This window comes from Haliotis rubra, unplaced genomic scaffold (genome assembly GCF_003918875.1).
Source record: "Haliotis rubra isolate DU_JTF1 unplaced genomic scaffold, ASM391887v1 Scf247, whole genome shotgun sequence".
NCBI classification, from domain to species: Eukaryota; Metazoa; Mollusca; class Gastropoda; order Lepetellida; family Haliotidae; genus Haliotis; species Haliotis rubra.
Genome location: NW_025766525.1, coordinates 556,914 through 566,955, shown reverse-complemented (window position 1 = coordinate 566,955; position 10,042 = coordinate 556,914).

Below are 10,042 nucleotides of genomic sequence, written 5' to 3'. Positions count from 1 at the left end.
GCTTCATGATGGCTAGAAGTGGGAGGTGGAGGAGGAGCTAGTCCTGGAGGGGGACGTGGGGCTGCATGATGTCCAAGAGGGGGTGGTGGAGGTGGAGCTGCCTGACGTCCAGGAGGGGGAGGTGGTGGAGGCGGGGCTTCATGATGGCTAGAAGTGGGAGGTGGAGGAGGAGCTAGTCCTGGAGGGGGAGGTGGAGCTGCATGACGTCCAGGAGGGGGAGGTGGTGGAGGTGGGGCTTTACGATGGCTTGAAGCTAGTCCTGCTCTTGGAGAGGCTGTGTCCGAACTGGTACATCTGGCATAAGGGCGAAATGCTTCATCAGAAAACTGTTTAGCTTGAAAGTGCATGGGTGCATTACTTTGTATACGAGCAATTTGAGGCTCAATAACTTTCTTTAACTGTTTGCCATTGCCTATTTGTTGAAGCAGAGAAGCACGACCATGACTTGCAGGTGCCACAGTGGGTATTGGGGGCCCTGCAGACATCATTGGATGGATGACTGGAAGTGGAGGAGGAAAGAATAATTTGGACTTTCTCTTCATTTTCACTGATTTCGCTGCAACATGACCAAACTCCACTCCTTCAATGCCTGTAACAGCTCGGACTGGCAAGTGGGGTGGGGCCCCTCCTCCTACTGCTGTGTTTCCAGGCAAGACCTCCTGTCCATCAGGAGCGGCATATTTGGAACTTGTGGGAGTGTCATCATCAAACAATCCAAACCCCATGTCTTCATCCTCCGACTCCTCCAACTCACCACACTGTTCAGCTATCCATTCAGCTGCCATTGCCTGGCCAAGACCCCCAGTCTCAGTCAATGGAGGAAGCGGGCGTCTTGTACTACCTCTATTGCCTGTTGCAAATTGTGCTCCATGTTGCTTCTTTTTCTCAGCGGGCTCTTCCCGCAACAATTTACGTTGTAGTCCAAGGAGACTATAGCCTGAAAGAAAAACACATACATTTACATTAAAATATGAATCACATTTACATTTTTAAATTCACTAATTGCAAGAGATTAGTTAAACAAGATTGTTTCCAAAAACTAAAAAGAAATTGCGCTGTACCCACAAACAAACAACTGTTGCCTGATTGGCTGGAAAAACAATGGGCGGGGCTTGTGTTGCATTATTGCACTTATTGCACTGATTTTGTAGAGTTATCTACATATTCTGCAAGCTCATTATTACATTAGCAATCTGAAAAGACGATGCATATGTTTATAAGAATCGACTTCAGTGTGTGTACATACACAGTGTGCATGCCATGTTTTATATGAATACTTAAGCAAATTCACCTTGTACTAAAGACAATATGTTCTGAGTGTACCAAGATACTTGTACTGATAAACAGTTTCAAATTTTGAAAATTTTATTATAAATTGTATATTTATATACTTATCCTATCTCACAGTATGCACCTCTCTTCTTCTACGACCATGTTTGGAAACATGCTGTAGGCTAAGTTGAATCAAATCTTACTGGCCTCTGACCCGCCCTGACCTCTGCCCCCACTCCGACATCAGCACCTGTCGATCATCTCCGCAAGCGTGGAGCTCGCTCAGATGATCATGTGACTACCTGTGCCTGTCATTCTCGTCTTGGAGCTTCCAGTAATCTGTGATGTGGGGCAGGTTGGGTGGGTCCTATCGCGTGAGATAGGATAAGTATATAAATATACAATATATAATAAAATTTTCAAATGTTTAAACTTATCCTATCTCACGGTATGCATAATCCCACGGCTGGTAGGCAAGTCGCAGATTACCCCGTTACTACCACTAGGAAAAACGCATAACCCAAGGAGGCCAGGAGAAAGCACCAACTCCCGATATGCAAACTCCAACTTGAGATGGGTTTCTTCACGTAACCCCTTGGCTTACACAGCACAAAAACTCTAGGGAGTGGGTGTTCCCGAATTAATGTGGTTTTCAGCCGCAACTTTTGACAAGCAAAAGGATGCAGTTCGGCAACTAGGCACCGCCGTCCCGCGATTTATCAGGTGACCCCAGTGAATTAAAGTTGAGGACCTTAATCTGGCCAGTCCCTGCTTCGAAACTACCCCCCACAGACACACGCTGGAAGGCGGTGAAAGAGGGAATAGTTCGGTTGCTCAACTAGTTTAACGTTCAGTACCAATCTCCCTAACGTACCAAAGGTGAGAAAGGAATCAGGAGCAGAACGCTTTGAAAACCATGTATGTAATCGGAAATCAACACTTAACTGACGTAATTGCTCAGAGCGTAGAGGTCAGTAAGTGGAGTGTCGATCATCTCTGCATGTAGCACAAGACTGGCCTCACAGTCTATTAAGTCATAACTGATGACAGTGCAGACACGCTCTATTCCCATAGGTGAGAATAATCTAAGCACAAATAGAAAAAAGTACCAAGACATGGATTACATCGATATCTTTTATTATGTACAGAGCAACACCGACCAAAGAAGGATTGCTTTATCTGCGAACGCGGGCCGATGACAATTGCTGCGCCAGGACCAGGGGGCCGAATTGATGTAGACCTTCCACCGTATCTGATCGTAAAAAACAGCCCTCCATGATGGACTGCAGGGAACAATTTCTGTGAAGAGCCATGGTGGAGACAAGAGCTCGAGTCTCATGACGCTTCACCTTCGACGGTGGAGGTAGGTCAGCAAAGGCATAAGCACGCAGGATTGTAGTTCGCATCCAAAACGCCAAGGTAGTACGGGAGACTTCCGAGGTGGAGGCAGTAGACAATGGAATGAACAATCTTTTACGCAGTCTGCGGCGATCCTGTGAGGCAGCTAAGTAAATCCTTAATGCACGCACCGGGCATAAGGACAGATCCTCAGTGTCATATGGGCCCAAGATAGAGGACAACGGCGGAATCGTGAATGTGCGATCCGGCTGTCCTGGTAACTGATTCTTGGCGAGAAGATCCCACCGCAAACCAAGGAAAACTTTTGTATGTCTAGACCTTTCAAACCGCACCCGAGAATCATCAAGAGCATGCAACTCAGAAATACGAGCAGCCGTAGCCAAGACCAATAGAAAGAAGATCTTAAAGGAGACATGTTCGAAATCTTTCTCTTCCAAAGGTTCATAATCAGCTGACGTGAGATGAGCAAGTACAACGGAAAGATTCCAAGCTGGAGGCCGGAACTTCCGAGATTGGTGAGCCAGTTTGTAAGACTGACTGACTGAGTTTGGTTTTACGTTGCTTTTAGCAATATTCCAGCAACATCACGGCGGGTGTAAGACCGGAGGAGAGACTCGAGTTCAGCTCGGTGGACACCTTCACACCTGAGGCCGCTGCAATAACCGTGTTAAGAGCCACCAGATAGGTAGCTAGTGAAGAACCTTTGAGTTTTCTGGAGGTTCAGAGATGCTAAAGGTACTCTGCCACCATCTGCGGGGACGCCGTAGTGAGGGATGAGACGCCCCTCTTCCTGCAATACGCTTTGAAATTCTTCCATTTGTCATCGTAGAGTGACCTCGTAGAAGTACGATGCGCTGTAGTAATGGCAGTAGCCACACGCTTAGAATAGGTCTTAGCCGTTAACGACCGATGTAGATGCACCAAACGTGCAGATGGAGCGTCATCGGGGACCAATGCAGTTGGTCGGTGTGCGGATGTACCAGTAGATCAGGTCGAACAGGAAGTGGCACGGGATCTGGTTCGGCTATGTCTTGAAGGTTTACGAACCAGCTTCTAGCCGGCCAATAGGACGCGACCAAAAGATGAGTCATCCTCTGAGTTGCACGCAGCTTCACTAATATGCGAGGAAGAAGGGCCACTGGTGGAAACGCGTAAGCGTTCAGGTCCTCCCACGGAATGGCTAGGGCATCGAGGTCCCAAGCCAGAGGATCCGGAATCGGTGACACAAACCGAGGCAGCTGATGGTTGAATTGAGTGGCGAAGAGATCCACTGTCAGAGTCGTCAATGGAAGGCAACAGGTCTGGAACACCTGAGGATGTAATTTCCATTCCGTTGGAGAGGGACGACTCAGTCGGGACAGAGAATCTGCGATGACATTCTTCACCCCCGGAATGTAGTTGGCTCATACCATGATGTGGAGAGAGTCCACCAGATCGAAGAAACCGTTGGGTCCACTGCAGCAGTTGAGTTGACCCCGTGGACCCCATCCTGTTGATATGCCAAATCACCGCTGCGTTGTCCGACCGGATCATGAGGGAAGTTGCTCGTAGGACATCCTGCCAGTGACTGATTGCAAGCATCACCGCCCTGAACTCCAGAACGTTGATGTGACAGGCGCGATCGATGGGAGACCACCGCCCTGCCACTTGTTGATTGAGAAGATGAGCTCCTCACCTGTGTAGAGACACGTCCGCATACAGGTGGTAAGACGGAACAAACGGCCCTAAACAAACTCCGTCGCAAACATTCAATTCTGCCATCCACCACAGGAGATGGGGATGGAGCTGCAGAGGTAGAGTGATCAAGGCAACGGGATCTCCCACTCTGATGTAAGGCGCTACAAAGAACTGCAAGGGACGAAGTTGTAGTTGACCCCTGAGGGTGAACGCCTGAGCCGACGTCAAGAGGCCCAGGAGCTCCTGCCACTGACGAAGCGTCCTGGGTTGCACCAGTGCCAGAGAAACCAATCGCTGAATCTTGTAGAAACGATCCCTCGGGACAAAGAGTTTGTTGGCCTCTGTGTCGAACACTGCTCCAATGAATTGAAGATGGTGCATAGGGGCTAGTTCCAATTTCTGCAGATTGATTAACCAGCTTAATTGGCGAAGAAGCTGTATCGTAACTGCATGTGACGAAGCAAAAGGGCATGATCGGTCTGCGCCTGAATGCAGTCGTCAATGTAAGCTTCGAACACTATCCCCTTGTGGTGAAGGAAGCTGGTGATAGGTTTCGTTACCCATGTAAACAGCCACGGGGCTGAAGAAATTCCAAACGGGCGGACACGCCACTGATAGTGGGTGCCCTCGAAGACAAACCGAAGGAACTTGTGATGAGCCAGGAAGATCGGGATGTGAAGGTACGCATCCTGGAGATCCAAACTGACCATGTAGTCTCCCGGCTTGATAATGGTCTTGAGGAGTGCCACCAATACCATGCGAAAATGGGGCGGAGGCTGCAGAAACATCTCGTTGAAAATCTTCATGTTGAAGATTAACCTCAGTTTGTCCGAATCCTTCTTGGGGACCAGAAAGATTGGAGAATAGAACCCCGGGGCGGTGGGAGCCGGACCCAGGGATTCGATCGCAAGTTTCTTGAGTAAGGTGTCTATTGTGGATCGCAGAACTGCCGTTTGTTGAGCGGGATACGTTCTGCGATCTGGAAGTAAAGTGAGAGGAGGATCCCCGATGAGTGGCAGCTGAAAACCCATGGACAACATGGAGAGGACGAAGGGGTTTCCCAAGATGGTCCAGTTGGGAGCATAAGTCCCAAGCCAGCCGCCTACTGGGGAAGTCAGAATGGGCATGACTGGAGGTGGAAGAACCAAGTCGCCTGCTAATGTCCTCAAGTCACTGTTTGTCAGGTGTTTGCAAAGTGGGCTGGTCGGAAGTGGGAGCTGATTGTGAAGCAGTGGATGCCCGACGTTGATGGTTGAGTCGTCCTCTCCCAAAGGATCCATTACCACGAAAGGAAGCAGCAGAACCCGCACGAAGGTCCGGATTCACATGGACATAACGGGCTGGCCGTCGCTGGCGCAATGATTCCTCCACCTGCAAACGCTGGAACTTCAACAATTCCACTGACACTTGTAAATGAGCATCTTGACCTACTCTGTTGGCGACATCTCTAACTGCCCCGTTGAAAATTTATCTGCCAGACCATGGCTGCCGAAAGAGATCAATACGGAACCAATCCTCCAAAGAGGATAAGTGCAAAGGCCCCATGCGACGCACAGCTGTGATGTACGAAAAGAAGTGAGCCAACTGATCTAGAATGGTCTGGAATTGCTGTTGCAATAAGACCATAGCTGCCCGAATATACACACATGTTGATGGGACGTAGCATGCGCAACCGACATAGCCACCGCTTCGGTAGTCCTCAACAACATGTTGAGTGGCGGCATAATCTTCCTTATGACACCATCCAAATGCAAAAGCTCACGATCCTCAACCAGCAACGGCGAGTAGGCTTTCTGTTTAGTGCACAGCAATGCAATATCATCATCCACCGGAGGGGAGACGATTAGCGTAGAAAAACCATGAACATGAGCAGATGCTAAATTGAAGTGAGGAGCCGCAAACCCATCCTTAACCTTCCTCAGGTTACCAAAAGCCTCATCCAGAGATGCTGCCAATTGAGTAATACACGGACGAGGCGGGAACGTGATAGAGCCAAAGTCACCTGGCTTCATGTCAAAACTGGATTATAAATCCCCCGGCAAACTACTATGCTGTAAACGAAGGCTATCGGCAATCCAGACAAGTAGTTGAGGTGTGTCAACAGCATCCATGCACCCATCGGATAGTGCCGTATCATCACACGAAGGAGATGGCGTCGTCGAACGATGAACCTCCTCTAAAAGAGGAACTGGAGTAGTCAAAGGACCTGATGACTGATTAGCAGAGGAAGATGCTGACACCTGCTGTCGTAATGCTGACGCTACCGCTAGCACAATAACATAGGTCCATAGGTTGAGAACTCGAAACCTCAGACCCCAGATTCCAGGATACCGGTAAAATGGGTCTGGCCACCGATCCCATTGTAGGAGGAACCGACGAAACAGAAGCAGACACCGAGAGATGATGTGGCACCTCACTAAGAGAAGACGGACCTCTAGCAGACTGAGACACACCCCTATGAAGCAACGATGAAGCCGTAAGGTCCCGGGCATTGACAGCAAAAGTTGAGCTGAGCGGACCCAGCGCTGAACTAGACACATGATAGGTAAGCACTAAACCCTGAGGAAGCAGCGAACCAAACGCCCCATGAGTCAATCTTGAAGCCAGTGAACTATGAGAAAGCGCCGAACCAGGAACAATATGCCTAAGCACCGAAGCACAAACACCGTGGGGAAGCGCTGAACCGGGAGTACTATGAGTAAGCGCCGCACCGGGAGCACCATGAGGAAGTACCGAACCCAAGCCTGCATGAATTAGCGCCGAACCGGGAACACCGAGAGGAAGCGCCGAACCAGGAGCACCAGTAGTAAGCACTGAACTGGGGGCAAACAAGAACGCTGAATGGTGGCCCATAACCAAACGGTACAGGATACGGGATAGAAGTGGAAAAAGGTACTCTGGGAATCATCGACACACTTGTCAACCCCACCGGAGGATGAGAAAGCGCCGCATCAAAACTATCCCCTGTACCCAAAGCAAGTGACACATTCGACGCAAACACCGAATGGGAAACAGACGTAGTAACAACCACCAAAGTGGAAAGCGCCGCACTGCAAGGAAGCGTCACTTGAGATGTAATGCTAGGAATCACACCATCGCCGCACCAGAAATCCCCACCTCAGGACCCAAAGTGCACTGAGGGATAGCTATCACCGAAGACGGACGGGGCTGAAGAGAAGATGTAGATAACACGACAACCCTAGGTGGAGAAGAGTCTTCTAAAGTTATGGGGTTAGAGGCATGCGGTCGGAAAAGTTGCCGTAAGTTTCCACTGAGGTAAGAATCAGACGCCTCCCCTAGGAAATCTTCATTAGGAGTCGGGGACTTCGAACGACGGATGCAGATGGACCCTCAGATGGTTTTCAACGATCCCTATCTGACATGCGTCTACAAGCCACCCGTCGGTATTCAGAGAAATCATCGTCGTTGAGGTCTGCACAAAAAGTACAACGTTGAGACCACTCACAACGACCTAAGCATGTGGGTCTGCCGCCGAGAAGTTACTGTTACAATTACCGCGATGTTTGCGCTTCTTAGAACCACTGCGATTAGATTTTCCCATTGTTGGAAACACAATCAAACTTTCTTAGAGACAAGCACACGTCCACACCACGTAGTGACAAGAAAGAGAATGACAGGCACAGGTAGTCACATGATCATCTGAGCGAGCTCCACACTTGCGGAGATGATTGACAGGTGCTGATGTCGGAGTGGGGGCAGAGGTCAGGGCGGGTCAGAGGCCAGCAAGATTTGATTCAACTTAGCCTACAGCACTTTTCCAAACATGGTCGTAGAAGAAGAGGAGAGGTGCATACTGTGAGATAGGATAAGTTTAAAATTTCAGAACCAAAGACTAAGACCATTTCCATTTTCTGAAATCTATACTAATTTCTGTAGTTTTGTTACAATTAAAGAATAGAAAAGTACCTTTACACCATGACAAATTTAGAAATCTCTGCTTTGTATTCCAGTTCTGAATCCTTATCAAAACCAGCTGAGCTGCATCATAAGACAGTTATTGTACACTGGCAGTTATTTGTAGAGCAAATAAACGAGATAGGAGAAAGGGCACATCCCTGTGGAGCACCAGTGGCTGAAGAGCAAGTGCCCTTTACAGTAACAAGCTGGGCCTGGAATTGGGATGGTGATCAAATGTGGCATGATTGCAGTATCCAGTACTTCCGCCCGGTAACGAGATCCAACTCATTGACACAAAACACCACACCAGCAGTGTGGACTTAACAGTCACAACATAACAGTCATTGGTCTTCCTCGGTCTTCTAGGTCTGCGATGATCTTTTACCTCACTGATGGCCACACACAACACCACACCAGCAGTGTGGACTTAACAGTCAGAACATAACAGTCATTGGTCTTCCTCGGTCTTCTAGGTCTGCGATGATCTTTTACCTCACTGATGGCCACACACAACACCACACCAGCAGTGTGGACTTAACAGTCACAACATAACAGTCATTGGTCTTCCTCGGTCTTCTAGGTCTGCCATGATCTTTTACCTCAGTGATGACCACACACTTCCTCACAGGAAACTAAATTGAACATTTATACCCTAATGTGCTTGGTGCCTTTACAACACATGAACATGTCAGCTATTGAGGCATTGTGTGAAGTGCATCTTTAACATGTGCATTCAAGACAATGTTACTAGCCAGGCTGGCTATTCTCGAAACGTTCGTAGCCCTACTTCTTAAGCCCATTCTCAACTCATTGGCTACGATCAAAGTTAAGAATTCTTAGGGCTACGAACATTTCGAGAATAAGGGCCCAGAACTACAATCCTGAAACACCTACCAGATTCTAGACTGTCATCGGTACTATTCTTCTCACCAGCTGTATATGCTTCTTCAATTTCAGTCCCAGTTCTGGTGAAACAAAGCAATGTGTTAAAAATCTGTCAATAATCAACAAATGAACCACACAATCCACACAATCAGCTTGAGCATCAACCTATGCAACTGGGATATGATAACGTGTCAACCAAGTCAATGTGCCTGACCACCCGATCCTGTTAGTCGCATTGTTATAAATGAAACTTTGTCATTAAAACTACTCATTTTGATCTTTAATTAACTTAAATTGACCTTTTTGACAACAGTGCACAATTCTCACCCGCGCATGAAATTTCAACTAATCAGAGCGATGCGTCTCTGTGACATCATGTGAGGAATAAATATGAGGGCTGATGCAGAATTCATGTACATTTCAGGGGGTAAATTATCTTGTTTACAGGTTTGTATAAACCTGAAATCGTGACAACTGTTGTAAAAAAAAATGAAAGCTATATGTTCTCACAATCTACTGTCATTTATTTTTGTCTCCTACTTTGCCTAGTTTCCGAGTTACAACTTGTTTTCATAGACGATTCTGTAACCTGATTAGGTGGTATAAACCTACACATGTTATTTGTCATCATTCACTTGATGGTCAGTTAATGAATTTTAACAGGAATAATTAGCGGTAACACTACTTAGATTACCCGACAAAGGTTCCCATTTGACATTTCTTGTGTCAGGAGTAAATACTCAAAATTATAAACATCGATCAAAGGATCAAAGGATTAACCGATAGCACGCTGATTGATTAATTACTTTTATCTTACACAGCGGATTTGTCAAGAGGTGGTGTTTTTGTATGTAGATTTACTAATCTATACTGAATACACTCTGTCGTGTCTGTGTCTGCGAAAAAACAACGTCCTTCTTTCAAAGGATTG